Genomic DNA, 20,679 nt, shown 5'->3' with positions numbered 1-20,679 from the left:
TCTATTTTATCTTTTGAAATATAATAAATAATGGTATAGAATTTAAGAGTGGTGGTGGAGTCAGAATATTTGGGTTTAATCCTAGTTCCATTACTTGCTTAGTAAGTTACCCAAGTTCAGGCAAATCCCAGCTCCATTACTAAGCAAGTAATTTCTTTACTACTTGCAAGTAGTTGCTTAGTAATGGAGCTGGGATTTGCCTGAACTTGGGTAACTTACCAAATCTCTTGGTGTAAAATTTCCTAATGGGTAAGATGGGAATATTTTTAATACCTATCTTGTAAGGTTTTTTGTGTATTAAAACAATTAGTCAAATGTATATCAAATAACACCTGATGAAAAATATTTCTGTGGATGGGCAAACACTAATAAGAAAGAAAACAATGTGTACTGGAAGAAACCAAAATAATAGAAATAATTTTTAATAAGCATAGGCAATATCCTTACTGAAAGAAAGGAGGAGAATAAAACCATGAGTCAAGAAAAAATAATTTAAAAGAAAAACCAAATGGAGGTGTCATGTATGAAAATATAAGAGTTGAAATAAAGACTCAATTTGGGTTTCCAGTTCCAAAGTCGTGGCATAGAAGCAAGTTGGCTTTACACACCCCCATCAGAAAACCAAAAATGAATATACAATTCTGATATTATCACCAGTGATATTCTAGAACTCAAATATGAGGATGAGACAGTTCCTAGGGCTGCAGACAAATTTAAAAAAAAATTCTGAGTAGACAGTAAGAGAATCATACTTCCATATCTTTGATGCCTCGTCTCCTAATCTGTTTGACACAAACGGTGCAGAAAATTTCTCTTGATTCACAACTTCTACTGTAGAAAAAGTGAGATCAAGGTGAACTATCAGTTTCCCCAGCATTCTGGGTTCCCTGGCGGGAGAACTATTCCTGACACAGAAAGCATCAAGAGTGCTTGATAGAAATAAAAGCCAGAGACAATGGGTAGACGTGAGACTACGATCTCCAGACCTGGAAACTCTTTTACATAACTCTGCTGAAAGAGATATCAACTTAGAGTTGTTATTCAGCATGGTGCTGCTGAATGTAGACAGTACATTCCACAGGTCCCTGGTCACAAAATTCTGGCCAGCCAGACTACACTGCTAGGATATCACCATTGGGACCACTCCATTTGAGAAAGTCAACACTACAATTGTTTACTGAAGCTGAGACAAACCTGGGCTTAAGTCACCATCTAATCCTGAACAGGTGGCAGCAACCTAGAAGGAAAAAATAAATAAATTCAACAAGTAAATTGCAAAGACTCTCTAAGTAAACATATCCAATAAAAGCCAAGCAGAGAAGCCTGGAATAAATAATAACTAGAATAGAATAAGGCTTCTTCAATGCAAAGTCATAGACATAGATCCACAAGATACAACAGCAAACAGGAAGCTATGACTTCAACAAAGCAAGGAACCAAGTGACTGATTCTACCAAGATGATGATATGTGAGCTCTCTGACCAAAAACTCAAAATAGAAGTTTTAAGGAAACTCAGTGATCTCCAAGATGACACAGAAGTTTATCAGAGAAATTTAGCAAAGAGATTGAAATATAAAACATTCAGAATTCCTGAAAATGAGAAATAAATGAAATTGAGACCAAAACCACAAAAGATAAATAAAATGAAAAGTTGGTTTCTGAAATGATAAGAAAAACTGACAAACTTTTAGTTAGATTAACTAAGAAGAAAAGACAAGACTCAAACAAATAAAATCAGAAATAAAAAAAGAAACATAACAACCGAGACCACAGAAATACAAAGACTCATTAGAGACTACTATGAACAATTATATGTCAACAAATTGGAAAACAGAGAATAAATAGATGAACTACTTCACACATATAACCGACTAAAATTTAACTACGAAGTTATAAAAAACCTAAACAAACCAATAATGAGAAACAGGGTCTAAGTTCTAATAAAAAATCTCCCATCAAAGAAAAATCCAGGAACTGATTGCTTCACTGCTAAGTTTTAAGAAAACTTAAGGAAGAATGAATAATTCTTCTATTCAACTTTTTAAAACAATTGAAAAAGAGGGAATACTTTCAAACTTATTTTATGAGGCCAGCATTACCCTGATACAAACACCAGAAAAGGACACAAGAAAAATTACAGGCCAATATGTAGAAAATGAAATAGATAAAAATAAAACTGATGAAAATGGATGCAAAAAGTTGGAACAAAATACTAGCAAACCAAATTCAACAATACATTAAAAAGAGTATTCACTATGATTAACTGAGATTCAATTCAGGGATGCAAGGATGATTCACGTATGCAAATCAATAAGCATGATATATCTACATTAACAGAACTAAAAATAAGAAGCATATGATCATTTCAATAGATGTTAAAAAATATTTAATAAAATACAACATCCCTTTATGATAAAAACCCTCAAATAGTGCTAAAAGAACTGGATATCCATAAACATAAGAATAAAACAAGACCCCTATCTCTCACCATATACAAAAATAAAATAACATAAAAATGGATTAAAGACAAACTTTCGACTTATAACTATCAAACTTCTAAAAGAAAACGTTGGGGAAACTCTCCAGGACGTTGGTGTAGGCAGAGACTTTTGTGTATGTAAGACTTCAAAAGCACAGACAACTAAAGCAAACACTGATGTATGGAATCACATCAAGTTAAAAAGCTTCTGCATAGCAAAGGAAACAATCCACAAAGTGGAGCGGCAACTCACAAAAAAGGACAACATATTTACAGATTATCTCTCTGACGAAGGATTCACAACTAGAATATCTAAAGAACGCAAAAAACTCAACAGCAAGAAGCCAGAAAATTGATTTAAAAATGGGCAAAAGTTCTGAATAGTTATTTCTAAAAAAAAACAAGTCATATAAATAGCCAACAGGTATATGGAAAAGACTCAACATCTTTAACCATCAGAAAAATCCAAATCAAAACCACAATGAGATATCATCTCACCTTGGTTAAAATAGTTTTTATCAAAAAAGACAGGGAATAACAGATGCTGGTGAGAATGTGGAGAAGGCAGAACATTAGTACATTGTGGTGGTTATATACATTGGTACAGCCACTAAGAAAAAGTGTATGGAGGTTTTTCATAAACTAAAAATAGAGCTATCATATGATTCAGCAATTTAGTTACTGGGCATATATTCGAGAGAAAGGAAATAAATATACTGAAGAGATACCTGCACTCCCATGATTAACACTTATTAACAATAGCCAAAACATGGAGTCAGTATGACTGTCCATGAATGGATAAAGAAAATGTGGTGTATATATACCTAATGGAATATTACTAAAAGATACAAAATAATGAAATCCTATAATTTGTAGCAACATGGATAGAACTGGAGGTGATTTGGTTAAGAAAAACGCAGATGAATATTGCATGTTCTCAGTCATAGGTGGAAGCTAAAGAAGCGGATTTCATGGAAATAGAGAGTAGATTGGTTGTTACAAGAGGTGGGGAGGAGAGATAAAGAGATGCTGATTAGTTGACACAAATATACAATTAGAAAGAAGAAATAAGATCTGGTGTTCAATAGATCACTATGGTGAATATAGTTCATTGATTGTACATTTCAAAATAGCTAGAAGATAATAATTTGAAGGTTACTAGCATGAAGAAAAGATAAAATTTTAAGGTGATGCATATCTAAATTACCCTGATTTGTTCTTCACAAATTATATAAATTTGTCAAATTATCACTTGTATCCCAAAAATATGTACATGTATTATATATTAATAAAAAAGGCATTATAAATTTATTAGAAGGCAGCATATCATAGTGGTAAAGAATATAGGCTCAGGTTCAAGTATTGAAACCATTAACTGTGTATCTTTAGGCAAGTTATTTAAAATTTCACTGGCTGTTTTTTGTGCATATATATATAGTAATGCTAACAGTAATGCCTGTCAGAGCTTTATATAAATGAAATGAGATGATCCAAGCAAAGTGCTTACACGACTGCTTGGAGCATAGTTTCTATCATTTTTATAAGAATGAATTTTTAAAAATTGATCTAAAATATTACCTGTGAGATATACATATTAGTGGCAAAAAGACGCAGAAAAAAATCAAAAAGAAAGAGGACAAAAATATAAAATAATAACTAATTGACAATTGTGTTGGCAATTAAAATATCAGTCAAGGCTGGATGCGATGGCTCATGCCCTCCTGTAAATCCCAGCACTTTGGAAGGCCGAAGTGGGCGGATCACTTGAGGCCAGGAGTTCAAGACCATCCTGGCCAACATAGTGAAACCCGTTCTGTACTAAAAATACAAAATAAGCCAGGCATGGTGATGCCTGTAGTCCCAGCTACTCAGGAGGCTGAGGCAGGAGAATCACTTGAACCAAAAGGTGGAGGTTGCAATGAACTGAGATTGTGCCACTGTACTCCAGCCTGGGTGACAGAGCGAATGAGACTTTGTCCCATAAAATAAAATACCAGTTAAAATATAATGTAGGATAACAAGTAAATTGAAGGCAATAATGAAGGACAATAGATAATACTAAGAAAGATAAGTGAAAAGGCCATAATAATCATAAACAGGTATGAGTCTATCTATAATTGAAATACAAAAAAGCATAAATAATCACATCTATAGAAAAATTAGATTCATAAACAATTGTGATTGGGATTTTAAGAGAAAACTTAGAAACTGATAAAGATAAAAGAATAAGAAAAATCCTAGAACTTTTGAATAAGATAACTCAAAAACTTAACAGATACATGCCTAATATTACATCAGACAAGGAGAATAGACATTTTAAGTACACGTGGAATATACACAGAAGTCAATGCCGAATGAACTCTCAAAGGAAGCCTCGATCCATTTCAAAACATCAATACCATACATATTATGGTCACTGATCATGTGAAAAATAATTATATCAATGAAGACAATAGTTTAAAAATGGATATATTTGTGTCCTAAAACACTTGTGACCAGATGAACTTGGGTCAAAATGGTAATGGTATGGGGGAATAAGGAACAATGTATAGCTAAGTGACAATTAAAGGCTTACATATCAACAATGGAGGGCATAGCTCAATCAAGAAATTTATAGAAAAATTACAGCTTTCAATGGATTTATCAAACCACAAGAGGAAATGAAAACAAGTTAGACATTATAAAAAAAAAAATGAGAAAGTACTGTAATAAAGCCAAAAATTAAAAAGAAAATAAAAAATTAAAGGCAGCAATCAGTGAAATAAAAAAGAAACATTAACAACTAAAAAAGATGAGGAAACAAAATTTGATTATTTGAAAATATTGAAAGCTAGATAACCTCTGTTAATCCTTATTTTTAAGTGTCTATGGGATAGTAATAGACCAAAGAAATAAATTATAGCATTTAAAAGAGAAGTATCTCCAAGTATTAAGGCTATAATAATGAAATAGTATTTTGTGCATACATATGCCAACAAATTTGGAAATCTAAAATAGAATACATTTCTAGGAAAATATAAAAATGCCAAAACTAGTAATATTAGTCTAACAAATAGACAATGACTATTAAAAATTGAAATATGAATCAAATATATTCCTTTCCACCAAAATAGCACAAGGCTCTAACAGTTTTACAAAGAATTCTAGCAAATAAACTAAACTGGATAATGAAAGACAAAAAATTTAAAAGACAAAAAATTATATAGGCATTTCTCAGGTGTAAAAAAGAAACACAAATTAATTAAATTAGGTTTTATAGGCCGGGCGCAGTGGCTCACGCCTGTAATCCCAGCACTTTGGGAGGCCGAGGCGGGTGGATCACGAGGTCAAGAAATCGAGACCATCCTGGTCAACATGGTGAAACCCCGTCTCTACTAAAAATACAAAAAATTAGCTGGGCATGGTGGTGCGTGCCTGTAATCCCAGATACTCAGGAGGCTGAGGCAGGAGAATTGCCTGAACCCAGGAGGCAGAGGTTGCGGTGAGCCGAGATCGCGCCATTGCACTCCAGCCTGGGTAACAAGAGTGAAACTCCGTCTCAAATAAATAAATAAATAAATAATTAATTAGGTTTTATATCTCAACAACTTAACAGAAATGTATTATGTTCAATAAAAAATACAATAATGATTTAATATCAGAACATCTATCAATACAGGTCATCAAGTTAACAAAATAATAGAAAAATGTATAAGATTCTCCCAGATGCAAAAATAAAGAAAAAAAGAATGAAATTCAGTTTATTAATCAAAGTCTGGGAAACTTAAAAATAAAGGCAAATCCCTTAACTTGATAAAGAGAATTTATCAAAACCCCACTCAAACATAATGGGGTGATTTGGTACCTATTTTTTAAAGAAAGGAATGAGCTAAAGATGTTTCTTACCAATGTTTTTAATTAGATTTAATTTTTTTATATATAGCACTAAAGATCCTGGAAAATGTAATAGAAAATAAAATAATAGGTATAAGGATAGAATAGGAATAGATAAGAAAATTATTATTTACTAATATATGTTCATCTACGAGGCAAATCTAATGGAGTTAACAGGCACATTCTTAAAAATTATAAGACAGTTCTGGGAAGTTGTTTGATATGAGATTAGCTTTCAAAAATTTACCTATACCAGGCATAATCAAATAAAAAATAAAATTAAAAATAATATTAAAGCTCATAAGATAAAATATTTAGGAATTACTATAATAGTTATATAAACAACGCACGAGGCATTATAAGAATGTTTTAGATTTTCAACCTTTAGTAATTCCACTTACAGATATAAATACTTGAATAAATGAAGTTACACTCTTTTCCTTGATAGACAATTCAACATTGTAAAGATGTTAATTCTTTTCAAATACATCTATAATGAAGACTCAGGAAAAGTGATTCATCTTAACAGGATATAAAGGGATACCAAAAAACAAAACAAAATAAAACAAAATACTACAACTACAGTAGTAAAAATAGTACATAATCTCTTAAAATCAGCAATATTATTTACTATTATTATAATTTTTATTATTTCTTAAAAAAATAATAAAAAGCTTGGCCTTCGATATCAATAAGACCTAAAGTTCCTAGAGAACATTTCTACTCAAAACTATAGATATCATGAAAAGCAAGAGGTAAAACAAAGTAGAAACAGAATGGGAAACAAATAAAACAACAGAACAAGGTGCATGTTGATTAAGTACCACCAGATGAAGCCTTCAGATGGAGGCGGGTAACATGGCCGCACAAGACAGGGTCCACATTGAGGATGATTTTGACGGTAAATTTTGAAAAAGCCATGGCAGTTGAAATAAATTAGGATATTTCGAACAGCAGTTTTGTGTGAACATTCATCACCTTGCACTGAATAAACTCTTGCAATAGCCAGAAAACTGATCTACTTGCCTCTGGCAGCCCGTGGCTACATTAATCTTTCTGGAACACTGCATGCCAAGGTCTTTCATTGACATATTTATTTCATAGTCCTTATGTCTCTCTTAAAGGAGAAGGAAGGAAGGAGGGAGGGAGGGAGAGAGGGAGGGAAGAAAGGAAGGAAGGGAGAAACGGAGGGAGGGAGGGAAAGAGGAAGTAAAAGAAAAGAAAAGAAAGAAAGGAAGCAAGTATGGTCATTAGAGAGTTAATGAAGAGCAAGAGGTTTGGGTCTTTTAATGACAAAAACTTGAGAATCAATTCATACACAGGTCACAGGGAAACCTGCCAGTAACAAGAGTTTCAAGATGAAGGAGGTTTAATGGCAATGAAGGAAATGGAAAATATTTGATGAAGAGCAGAGTTAGACATGATGACCTACGACAAGAGAAGAGAACTTTTAAAAAGTGACATACTTGCTAGTATATTGGCTAGACCAATTCTTTCCATATCTACTAACAAAAATGCTCTCGTTTCAGTAACAAATTTTGTCTGAATCTTGACCAGATTTTCATCCCCAGTGAAGCTCGGACAAGAATCCTTTGATTGATAGTAATTCATGAATAAGATCAGAGAAGCCATAAAATTCACATATGAAGGGCACCTTTAGCTTGGGTTGGACTTTGGTATTTATCTTCCAGGTCCTTTTAGTGTTCAGTATGGAAGGTAAATAAGAAGACTGACAATCAATATTAGAGGTAATGATGTTTTCCCAATTCAAGAACTACCCGACCTTGGAATTGCAAAAAGAAGTAAATAAAATGCACATTTTAGTAAAAGCAAAGGACCCAATTTTAGTCATAAAGAAAGGCAGAAATCAATGAAAAAGTGGGTCCTGAATGTCTTTCTATTAACATCAGCATCTAAAGGAAAACACATTCTCACATTAATATCCGCTTCTTAACTGATTAAAGTAAATCTACAAAAACAGCAACAACAAACCATAATTGAAGCAATACATATTTGAATGCAGTAAAGTGCAATACTTTCCTAATGTAAGCACATGCCCAGAACCCAACAGCAGCAAACAAAAAAACTGCTTCTATGTTGACTGCACCTCGTGTTCAGTGGCGATGGTTGTTCTATGCAAATTAACTGAGGAAACTGTAAAAAGAGAACATCTTTGATAACATCTGCCTGCAAATGTTCCAAACACTCAGCATTTGAATCCATGTGGCTAAGTACAAATGTTAATGATTCTGAATTAGATTGGATGGAGTGTTGAGATTGCTAAGTCTGACATAGAAAGTAACATGAGGAGGAACAAACTGTGTGCTGGATACATTTTTTTTTTTTTTTTTTTTTTTTTTTTACTCAGGATGAATGCTTAAGTGCAGAGACACTTGAAGAAACTCAATTCCTTAGCCAAAATGATGCTGGTATTTTTAATTTGCTTTCTTGCTTCCAGGCTCAAACACCTGCTAAGTTTGGTCATTTTAAGACAGAAAAGCATGAGTTGGCTGGAATCAAAATTATACTAACAGAGAAACTGAAGCTGCATGGTAATTGTCCTAACAGTCTCTTCAAATGTGGCATCTCCCTTACGATTTGTAAACTGTAAATTGCACTTACCAGAATCCTCCCTATAGTTGTGGGCAGATTCCTTATTTCCTAATCCAAAAGACCCAGGCTCTCATCCTTGTTCGTTTCTCACCAATGTGGACCGTGTCCAGAATCATCATTTACTTTTCACATCAGATCATATCACTCTTTCCTGCTTAAAATCTTTCAAGAGGTACCTGGTGATCCTTGGATAAAGACTCACATCTTTTTTTTTTTTTTTTTCTTTGAGACGGAGTTTCGCTCTTGTTACCCAGGCTGGAGTGCAATGGCGTGATCTCGGCTCACCGCAACCTCCGCCTCCCGGGTTCAGGCAATTCTCCTGCCTCAGCCTCCGAAGTAGCTGGGATTACAGGCACACGGCACCACGCCCAGCTAATTTTTTGTATTTTTAGTAGAGACGGGGTTTCACCATGTTGACCAGGATGGTCTTCATCTCTTCACCTCGTGATCCACCCGCCTCGGCCTCCCAACGTGCTGGGATTACAGGCGTGAGCCACCGCGCCCGGCCCAAAGCCTCACATCTTTAACTAACTTGGCCTGGGTGATCTTGCCTAATTTGCCCCACCTGCCTCTCCAGCCTAAAGTTCTGTCATGCTCTACTTGCTTTCTATGGTCTAGTCACACTGGCCTCTTCCAGTTTCCCAGCACCAGCACTGCTCCTGCACCTGGACTTCAGCCCCTTTGAGGATATTAGAGCTCTTGAGAATGAACATTGGGATTTTAATAGTGGCTGTTCCTGGCTGGGCACAGTGGCTCACGCCTGTAATTCCAACACTCTGGGAAGCCAAGACAAGTGAGTCACTTGAGGTCAGGAGTTCAAGACCAGCCTGGGCAACATGGTGAAACCCTGTCTCCACCAAAAAATAAAAAAGCTGGGCATGGTGGTGTGCACCTGTAGTCCCAGCTACTCGGGAGGGAGGCAGGAGAATCACTTGAACTCAGGAGATGGAGGTTGCAGTGAGCTGAGATTGTGCCACTGCACTCCAACCTGGGCAACAGAGTGAGACTCTGTCTCAAAAAAACAATGGCTATTCCTGACACTGGCCTTACTGATGTCCCTTACAAGTAGGAGCCCGAGTAGGAGAGCAACAACATGGTAGGTGATCTGAGGTGATTCCAGGTGGCAGATACACTCAACAAGTGCACCCATGAGCCACAGAGAGGATGAGTTGGGGGCTCACAGTGTAATCAGGCACAACGCAAATATCACCCTATTTGTGAATACAGGAGGCATTTGATTTTAGCATACCAATTTCTAACACAAAATATAGTTAAACAAAGAGAAAACAAAGACTGATTTTATTCTTTCCTTCAAATAAAGATAGGTCCTTTAGGAGGAAGCTGAGAAGCTACCTGAGGTGTCTAAAGAAATGTATTATAACATTGCTATGGATCTGAAAGAAATATTCCAAGCTACAAAATATGCCAGTGAAAAGGAAGAATACACACCCTGGAATGAGAACTGTGGTAAAGACAAACCTGAGGAAATCCAGGACCCTGCAGCTCTGACCAGTGGGGCTGAGCAGCCCAGTGGGTTCACGTTCTCCCTTTTTGATTCAGACTAAAGACATAAAGGAAGAGAACTACAGAGTTGAAACAGTGAAAGATTGGAAAGTGAATCACTTGAACTTAGGAGATGGAGGAAACTACAGAGTTGAAACAGTGAAACTTGGAAAGATTGTCTGGCAGGAAGACCCTCATTTCCAAGACAGCAGTTCAGAAGAGAAAGATGTTACTGAAGAAACAGATCACAGAATGCCCAGTCCTGGAGAAGCATCATTACCTGAGAAACAGACCACTAGATTTTTCTTTTTCTCTAAGAATGATGAAAGACATCAAATGGGTTCTGATTTATTCTGGAGGGGAGTAGGAAATAATATTAGCAGGAACTCCTGAGAGGCCAGAACAGACAACCTTTGTATGGATTGTCGGAAGAAACATAAAGATGCAAAAAGGAAAATGAAACCACAATAACAAATGTCAGCACTGGTTTTGACACTGCACGTGAACAAGGCTCGCCTAAGGAAACTGACCCAGAAAATAGTTTTAGCTAACAAAGAAATTTCGGAGTGAAGGAATTTTAAAAATCTGGCTGATGGAATATCATTCTGGTTGCCATTTTTTCTATGAAACTCTTCTGCATTTCTTTCTAAGTAATTACTTCAAAAAATTAAATTCAACTTCTTAAAAAGGCAGCACAAGATAGCCCTTGAAAATACTTCCTATCTATAACCTCTTTGCCCTCTATCCTGAGTAACTAATGGACATCTTCTCATGCCAGGTTTACATGAAGATAACTTTTGTTTGAAGTCCTTTTTAATAAATGGATCAAAGCAAAAAAAAAAAAAAAAAAGGTGGGTCCTTTACCTGTGAAAAATTTATAAAGAAAAATGGAAAACTTGCAGAAAGCAGTACAGATAAGAGGCTGAAAAGAAAGAACAAGAGGGCAGCTGGGATAGCAAAGCCGCCCAGAGGAGGAGCACCCAACCAGGCACAGCCCCCTCTCTCGGAAGCTGCACAACTGCCCCCTCTGTGCACTGCTCATGGGACCCACAGTAGAGTTTAAAATAAGGGTGGGTTGTATTATCGAAATAATTAATATAGGTTTATGAGAGAAATTTTGCAAAATCATAAATGTAGGAAAGTAAGAATAACACACAGTGTTCATGAACAGCAAATCAAGTAATGTTCAACCTCTGCTGTATTTTCTTTCAGCCATTTTAGACATAAGGAATTTTTAAAATTATTTTTAATTTTTCCATAGTTGACTACTCCTGTTATAGCAGTTTCCCAAGCTATCACAAATTCTCTTTAAATTTCAATCTAATTAACTGCATTGATTCCACTGGGAAGAAGGATCATCATATATTTATCCAATTTCTCTATTCGGGTATTAAAGTCATTTCCTTCTTTTTAAATGTAAATGCTTGCTGTGGTAATTATTTTTGCCATCATATATTTCTAAGTTCACAGGTCCTAACTGTTACCTGAAGAATTCCAAAATGTTGTCTTTACTACTTTCTGTAGCACCCATAACTTAAGATTTCATAGCCCCTTCCTTGCATGGCAAGACTTATGCCTCAGCATCTATAAATCATTCCTGGAAATGACAGAATAGCACTAACCCATCATCAGTCAACCTTTGAGGATGTCATCTACAGCTAAAATGGAGGTGTTGTGTAAATAAGACATCTAAATACTGTGCTGTCTGTAAACGTTGAAAATCTATTTGAAAAAGCAATCTTAATTTTACTTCATTTAACTATTTGTGCTAAAGCTTTATGTTAACTATTTGTGATAAAGCTTTATGTTAACTATTTGTGATAAAGCTTTACATTTCTATTTAGGAGAAATTTTTTGAGGACTCCTTAAGGTGGATTCATTTATGCTAGTTGTACCTATTTTCTTATTTCAGTGGTTATTCTTCGAGATATTATAGGTCGCTAATGGTTTCAGCATTTTTCATATCCTTTAGTCTCTTTGTGTCAAAAGAAATCTATTCTACTTCCGTCCATACGGATGTCCCTGAAAATCTCACAACTAATAACAGGAATCTTTAATCAATGTCTCTCTCCTTGCTAATACATTCATCTGTATTTTAACCTCATTGTTTAAATTAAACAATGTGATTAAGAAAACAGTGCACTGAAGAATCTAAATCATCTTTCATTTATTTTGGCACATTTTCTCTAGACTTAAATAGAAATAATTATTAATTCATTTTAATATACCACCCTCTTTTTGGTGTTTCCCACACATTAAAGTTACATTTCTTTTTCACTTTGTATGGATTTTAATTTCTGACTTTTGTTTGTGCAAAGTCCAGTACTTATGAGAAACATAAAAAATGCGCCTCTTTCTTAAACCATGACATCACATTGACTCCATAACAAAGTGAATTTCTGATTCTGTACAATTTGCCTAAAAAGCTTTTTGATACTTATAACATCATTATTTTTTAAAAAGTGGTCATCAAATAAGAACTCCCAATTAAGTGAGAAAAATTAGGGTTTCTGAAAAAGAAGATGGTCTCTAATTTCTATGTGTTTACATATTATTTTATTATGTAGGTAATACCTAATAAAAAGAAGATGAAAACAGGTATCTATCCAGAGTTAATACAAAATTTCTACATTTATTAAGCTGGTGATCACAGCTGTTTTATAACCACTTAAACTGACAAGAAAACATGTGATAGCTTTATTCAGTCTCATTCAAAGTTGCAATATTAAGCACTAATAAATAAATAAAAGATGTCTGTAGTATAGCTTAGAGTTTTTTCAAAAAATAGCTCCATGTAAAATTCTCAGCCCTGATTTCAGCCCCATACAGGAGCAAGAAAGGCTTCACCTGGTTACTTTAATTAGAAAACAGCCAGGAACATTGGGGGTAAAATACAAGTAGAAGACTTATTTAAAGAACTATTGTTGGCCCTTTAAAATCCTCATTTATTAGTGAGACTAGGGCTCACTAATAAACTGGCTCTTCCACTTAGCCCCTGAGAGACCTGTAAGATATATAATATTTGAGAGAGGTTTGACAACTTGTTACTCTATAGTTTTAAAAATCATTCACACACTGTGACACAGCAATTTGCCTATAGGGATTTACTTTGAGTAAAAATATCAAAGGCAAACAAAAAGATTTAAAAGTCAGAATATGAAAACACTGGGAATAAAATAGAGTACAATTAACTGTGTTAAAGAATTATATACTCATATAAAGGCATACTGTGTAAAGTATTTAATGGCTAAAGAAATGCTGTCTTTACATTTTTGAATGAAGAAAGTCTACAAAACAGATTTTGTCTACAAAACAGATTAGGTATAATGAAGTAACATGAAGCTTAAAAAACTTATGAATACTTAGAGGTACCTCTTGGAAAAAACCTAAAATAATATACATCAAAATATTATTTACAATAACTTTTGTATTTTTTTATATTTCCAAAGAACATATTACTTCATAATCCTTTATAACAATACATATTAATTTCTAAGTATTTTAAGGAGGCTAAGGAAGGTAACGTTTATCTTGGAACCCCTTATATGTGCTCAGAGGCATGAATGTGACTAAAAATTAGCATAGTGATTTTTAGTAATAGCTCCCCTTCATTTGTTTGTAAAGAAATAGCAAAGGATTGAATTTTGAAAAGGGTTGAAATTTTTACTGGCATCATATATCTTCTTAAGTAGATGACATCTTTTTATTTTTATTATGACCCACTGCCTAGCAATTCAGTCCCCCTGGCCCCATATCATAATTCTGTCAGTGTGTGCATTTTGGTAAGAGTACATGGAAGCTCATGCTGGAGAGATTTTATTGTGTCTATAACCTTCAGGTGTCAGAATCTGATGTTGCTATGAATCAGAAACTGGTTATTAGGACCCCAGGAGGAAGCACTTGAACCAACAGAACGTCTAGCCCTGAGATCCTTTAAAGTCCTCACACTTCCAGTGACTGAATGTGGCCACAAATGACAACAAACGCTAGGGGGAAGCATTTTAGGACATGAAGTGTCTTCTCTCAATCAGCTAGAGGTGTCAGCGATGACCAGAAAATTCTCCACTTATTCCAAAATCTCCTCCTTATTTCCACCCTCTTCTCCTGTCCTCCTCTGTTTCTCCCTGTCCCCTTCCTCCATCACTCCATCCACCAATTGGAGCTCAGTGCCCTCTAGCTCAGGAAAGGGAGCTTATCTTGCTGTTTAAAAATGATTGATGTACCTCAAATCTCTTTCAGCATTAATAGATGTTCTGCAAAAACTCTAGGGGCAGAGGTGTTCAAAGGTCAGTTAACTTATTTTTTAACCACAGGTTTTCTATACTCCTTAATTCACAAGTGCATAGTTAATTTTCAAGAGAGGTCTACAGATTGCTGTGTTTCCCAGACTTAATTATTATGGAACCTTTTTTCAAATCACAAACATATCCAGGACGTGTGCCTTTTGAAAGATATTTGGAAAAATTCTAGCCTTAATACAGTGGCATTTTGTTTAGGTAAAGTTTGAAGCCTTTATTAGAAGGAATGTCTTGATCATGATGCAATTTGTTTCATTTCCTGTGTCAGGGGAAGGGACAGAGACTTGGGAGAGAAAAAGTAGTTTTTTCCTAAAATTTCAGTGAAATCATATATTATTGAGTTTCTTACACCCTAATTTATCTTAAGATAGACTCTGATCTGGTAACATCTGGAAGCCAGTCCTTCTGAGTTCAAAGAAAATGATCTTCCTGCCTAGCAGACCTTCTCAAGGCTGAAAAGCCTTGCAATCATACTTCTGCCTCTTGAAATGCCACTGTATCCAGGAATTGTTTCCCGATTACTCTAAGCTCCTCATAACTGTTGAACAAAGGAGAAATGAAGTTGAGACTTTCATGACTCAGTGATGGCAACAAGATCTAAATTCCGGTGAACTTTGTTCATTTGAACTTTGTTCAATTGAGCTGTGACTCAGCTCAATTGCTACCTCCTGAAGGACAATTTCACGGACAGTCTTAAGAAGAGTGGTGCTCTTCCCCTGCAATGTCAACACAAGTCTCCATCAGAGTACTTCTGTCAGGCTGTAATTATTTATTTTATGTGCCTTCCTTCCCCAGATCTTGTTTTCTCCTTGGCATGCTCAGCATCAGGCTAACACAGACTATAAGCTCCATGAAGACAAATGGTTTATCTGCCTTGCTCATATCTGTGTGCCCAGGACTCAGACGACTCCTGCTCTTAGTGAATGCTTAATAAAGATAAGGTGGATGAATGGATTGAAGGCTGAAAATCAAAGGAACAAAAAGCTGACAAGATGTTAAGGGATCCATTACATGCCCTTGCCTGACTTTCAGATTTCTTAGATACCGACTTGATTTTTCAAATCACAGAGGGGGAGGCTATAGATATTTATGCCAGGGAAATTTCCAACTCCTCTTCATCCAATTATTTTTAATAACTAAATTTAATGTCAATAAAATTTAAATTATTAGGTTGGTGCAAATTAATTGTGGTTTTTGCTGGTAAAATCAATGGCAAAAACCACATGACTTTTGCATCCACCTATAACAATCTAGACATAGAACTTGCTTAGGGAAAAATCCCCACCATCTGATGAAGTGTAATAGATATCTAAATTTCCATTTCCAATAGAGCTTTGTAAAAATATCTCAGTGGACATGAAGCTTAAGAAATCACTACAAAATGCAAATAAAGGTACCCAGATCCCATATCTGACATAGTAATAATCACTGTAACTTTGCTTCTGTTTTTTCTAGTAATTTAAGAAAATGATACTTGAGATTGTATTTTTATTTTACTAATATCTCTAACTACTTGTAATTCATATTGTTTTTGTCTTTTTCCCTTTCTTAACCAAATTCTGTGAGCTGATCATTCTTGTTTCCCACCTCCTACCACAAGATTGACAATAACCTGATATAATAAGCTGAATACTTCGTAGGAATTGATGCTTTTGTCCAGAGATGGCTCACAAACCTGTGACTTGGAATTTAGCAGGAAATATCCTTTAATGACATCAGATTTTCAATTGCATTGAACTGAAATTATTAGTTTTATTTGAATCAAAAGGTGGCAAAAATATTTAAATTATCTTTAAAAGGGCCATGACATTTATTAAACATTTAAAAACATAAAACGGTTTGCCAAAGTAATTAAATATTATCCCTTTTGGGATTGAGAGGACAATAAACTACTTTAAGTGTGGCTTCTCATGTGCCTTGGAATGACACAGACTCACTTCCTTGGTTCACACATATCAAATGGCTGGTCGAGACACAAGAGTGTGGGGTAGTGGATGCTACTGAGCACTGATCAAATACGAAAGCTCTGCTTTGGGATCCATAGGAATGGAGTAGTGTGAAATGCATAGCAATCTTCTCAATGAAGTGTTCAATACTAAGGGACAAAACAGTCTCCTGTTCTTCGAGTCATTACTGCATGTTCAGGTTGAGAAACAAGTAAATGTTTGGAGCAAAGATGAAATCTACATTCAGAATTTAATTTCCATGATCCAGGCTAAGGGGTTTAAACTGGTATACATCTCTTTGCTAGTGCATTACAATTTAAATAGTGATTTCCCTGACATAGGCTCAGGAAAGATCAAAGGTAGCACAAAATAAGATAATGTGCAATATTATGATAGACATAAATATCATACCTAATGTACAGTTTCTGTCACAGATTAAGTTGATGCAAAAACCCTGAAGTCATATCAATATCACAGAGGGCTTTTTGGGTCACAACCCTGAACCATCTCCAGTCCTCTTTGCCAATGCAGAAGTAGTTCATTAAAATTATTCTCAAGTTTTAAACAAATAATTTGGCTGAAAGAACTGTATCCTCATTTCTTGAAGTTACTTCAAGTGACAAAAGAGCTCTTAGGAGAAGTTTTTCTCTACTGAAAAGGCCGTACTCAGCTGGGAAATTAAATAAAAATCACTTCTCCAGGGATTTTTAGTCTCTGATGATTTTAGACTTGTGAAGAATCATCACAATGACTCTATTTTCCTTTAGTATTTTCATAACATCAGAGACCTTTTTATGAATTTTTATGGATTATTTTGAGTGATTTTTCTTTTTTTAAGGAGAAGCAAATTGAGGAGGTTAAAAAAGGAATGATCAAATTAGAAGCATTTTGAGGATAAACCCATGTAGTCAACTGTTTGGTTCTCAATTAATTTCCTATTGTATATTTTATTGCTTTAGCTAAAATGATTCTCCCTTATTTGCTTCAAAATCTAAAGGCTTATGACATGGGCTAACTACACATCAGTTATAGTTTAATTGGGTGAAAACAGTTCTTAGAAAAAATTTTTTTTCCTTTTTATAAGCTTCTCTTCAGTTCTTCTGAGAGCATCTCAAAGATAATTAAACGTTCTCTAAGGAACTTTTACAGTCGTTGTTACTATTGATCGGTAACAAGACTCAGTAGAAAATAAATCACCTTCTTTTTCTCAGGTTACCTAAAAACATTTTGAAAAATCCTTTGCTATTTTAGAATACAAGAAAATCAATTGCTACAGTAGTAATGCTTTTCGGATACAAGCCTTGGGCAAGAACAAACACAAAGATGTTATTTGGTTCATTTTGTTATAGTTTAAGCCTATTCATCAAAAAAAGGTTTTACATGAATTTCCACATCATGTACATTTCCACATTTATTATTTCAAATATAATATTGGTTTGCTGTTGGTCATATACCTTAGTCAATTTAGCACAAATTGGTTCAGCCAGAACTTTTGGGCAAATAAGAAAAAATGGCTAACAGAAAAAAATTTGGTATTTATGTGTATTTTAAAAGCATGCTGCATTTAACCAAAAAAGTAGAAATATAAGTAAAAGAACAATGATCTGCCTCTTGCGTGTTTGTTAGGATCTTTGTTAAATGAGTGTTCTTCGTTAAACATATTTAGAGAATTTAGTTTTTGTAATTTTAGAACATCTACTTTAAAAGCATGCAGCTTGACTAATGGCTAGAATTAAAGAAATCCAACAAGAAATCAATCTTTGATTCAGAATATCTTTGAATGTGATAAAAAAAAATTTACCTAATAGAAGGAAAAATGGTTTCCAAGTAATATTAATATAAAATACAAAATTGTAAATATATTTGTAAAATGCTAAAAGTGCTTTATCTCCCTCTCTTTCTAACAAACTTTCTCCTAAATCCAAATGCTTTGCCATTTCTTGGTAAACTGGATTCATCTCATCTGTACTTATTTTGTACCCTATGCTGGTAATAATTCCCTGGTTTTTCAGAGTCTAAAAGAAGCTTACTAATGATTAAACATCTTTGTGAATTTCCAACTCCATGATGCTTTCCAAGCTGCCTGTTTCTAAAAACAACTTCCTTTATGTGGAGGCCACCATCTTCATACATACTACACATACCACAAAGAATAGAACTTACTCACAACATTCCTGCATTGTACTTTAATCATCTGGGTTGATTTTCATAGCCCATTTATAGCCCTATTCTCATATTCCCGCTTAAAGTAAATTTTAAAATCTACCTGCTTACCTCAGAAAAATATCTACCCTTAAATGCAAAGTCCTTATTTTGACTTCCTTTAATAATGTGTGAAAAATGTAGAAATGAGAATGTGAATAAATTAGAACCCTTGTGCACTACTGATGGGAATGCAAATGGTACAGCCACTGTGGAAAACAGTATGCGGCTTATCAAAACATTAAAAATGATATTCTCATACAATCTAGCAATTCTACTTCTGGGTATATATCCAAAATATTTAAAGAATGGTCTCAAATACACACACACACACACACACACACACACACACACACTACACAAAATATATGTATGTATCTCAGAGAGTATATATAAATAATATTGCTGTAAATAATATCATAGCAGTATTATTCACAATAGCTATAATATGAAAGCAACCCAAGTATCCATCTGTGGATGAATGTACAAGCAAAATGTAATGTACCCATACACTGGGATATTATTCAGCCTTAAAAGGGAGAAGAAATTCTGATACATGCTACAGCATGGATGAACTTTGAGAACATCACGTTATGTGAAATAAGCAAGTCACAAAAAAAGCAAATACTGTATGATCCACTTATATCACATATATATTATGATGTACTTACAGTAGTAAAAATCATAAAGAAAAACACAGAGAAAGTGAAAGTTGTTTCCAGGGCATAGAGGTAGGAAGAATGGGAAGTTATTGTTCAATGGGTATACAGTTTCAGTTTTACAAGATAGAAAGAGTTATGGAGATTAATGGTGGTGATGTAAAACATTATAAATGAATTTAATACCACTAAAAAGTACACTTGAAATGATTGCAATAGTAAATTCTATGTATATATTTATCACAATAAAAAATATTTAAAAATTGGATGCAGTTGTAGCACAGCTGCAGTGTACAAAGACTGGAGTATACTGGAGGTGATGACCGTGCTGATGTGGAACATGAATGCTTCTGGCTCCACGGCGGTACATTATTAGACAGAAGTGGCAGAAAGTAGATCCTCGAATAATACTAATTCTACTTAAACTATGCCGAAAAAATAGGGATGGAGGAAAACTTCCAAACCCATTCTATAAGACCACCATTGCCCTGATATCAAAACTAGACAAAGAAAACTATAGGCCTATGTCACTGATGAACATTGATGCAAAAATCCTCAACAAAATACTAGCAAAGTGAAGTCAATAACATATTAAAAAGATCATTCATCATGATCAAGTGGGATTCATCTCAGGGAGCCAAGGATAGTTCAATATACAGAAATCAAGAAATAAGTCAGTTTAATAGAATCAAGGACAAAAACATTCAGTAAGTTCTAGAAAGAGCATTTGATAAAATTCAATATCCTTCCTGATAAAAATGCTCAACAAAATCGGTGTAGAAGAAATAGACCTCAAAACATCAAAGGCCTTCTATGACAAACCTATAGCTAGTGTCACAACGAATGGAACAAGACAAGTATACCCACTTTCCCCACTTTTATTCAACATACTACTGGGTGTCTAGCCAGAGCAATTAGACAAGACAGAGACATAAAGGGCATCTAACTTGGAAAGGAAAAAATTTGCAGCTGATATGATCTTATTTATATTTAAAAAATCCTAAACTCCATCAAAAACTGTTGAAACTGACAATTTGGTAAAGTTGCAAGATACAAAATCAACATACAAAAGATCAGTAACATTTCTATATGCCAATAGTGAACA

General features: G+C 34.5%; 1 protein-coding gene and 1 pseudogene across 1 annotated transcript in view; one reads left to right on the top strand and one right to left on the bottom strand.

Annotated features, from left to right (window-relative positions):
• Positions 1 to 20,679, bottom strand: part of NKAIN3 (sodium/potassium transporting ATPase interacting 3) — a 621,971-nt gene that overhangs the window by 445,933 nt on the left and 155,359 nt on the right. The gene's annotated exons all lie outside the window — the stretch shown is intronic.
• On the top strand, positions 7,212 to 10,940 carry LOC105724783 (nucleolar protein 8-like; annotated as a pseudogene).

The sequence above is a fragment of the Aotus nancymaae genome, unplaced genomic scaffold, assembly GCF_030222135.1.
Source record: "Aotus nancymaae isolate 86718 unplaced genomic scaffold, 86718_ANA_hifiasm-v0.15.2.pri h1tg000036l, whole genome shotgun sequence".
In the NCBI taxonomy this organism is placed as follows: domain Eukaryota; kingdom Metazoa; phylum Chordata; class Mammalia; order Primates; family Aotidae; genus Aotus; species Aotus nancymaae.
The sequence above is the reverse complement of the archived record's forward strand: the minus strand, read 5'-3'. Positions and strand labels throughout refer to the sequence as shown.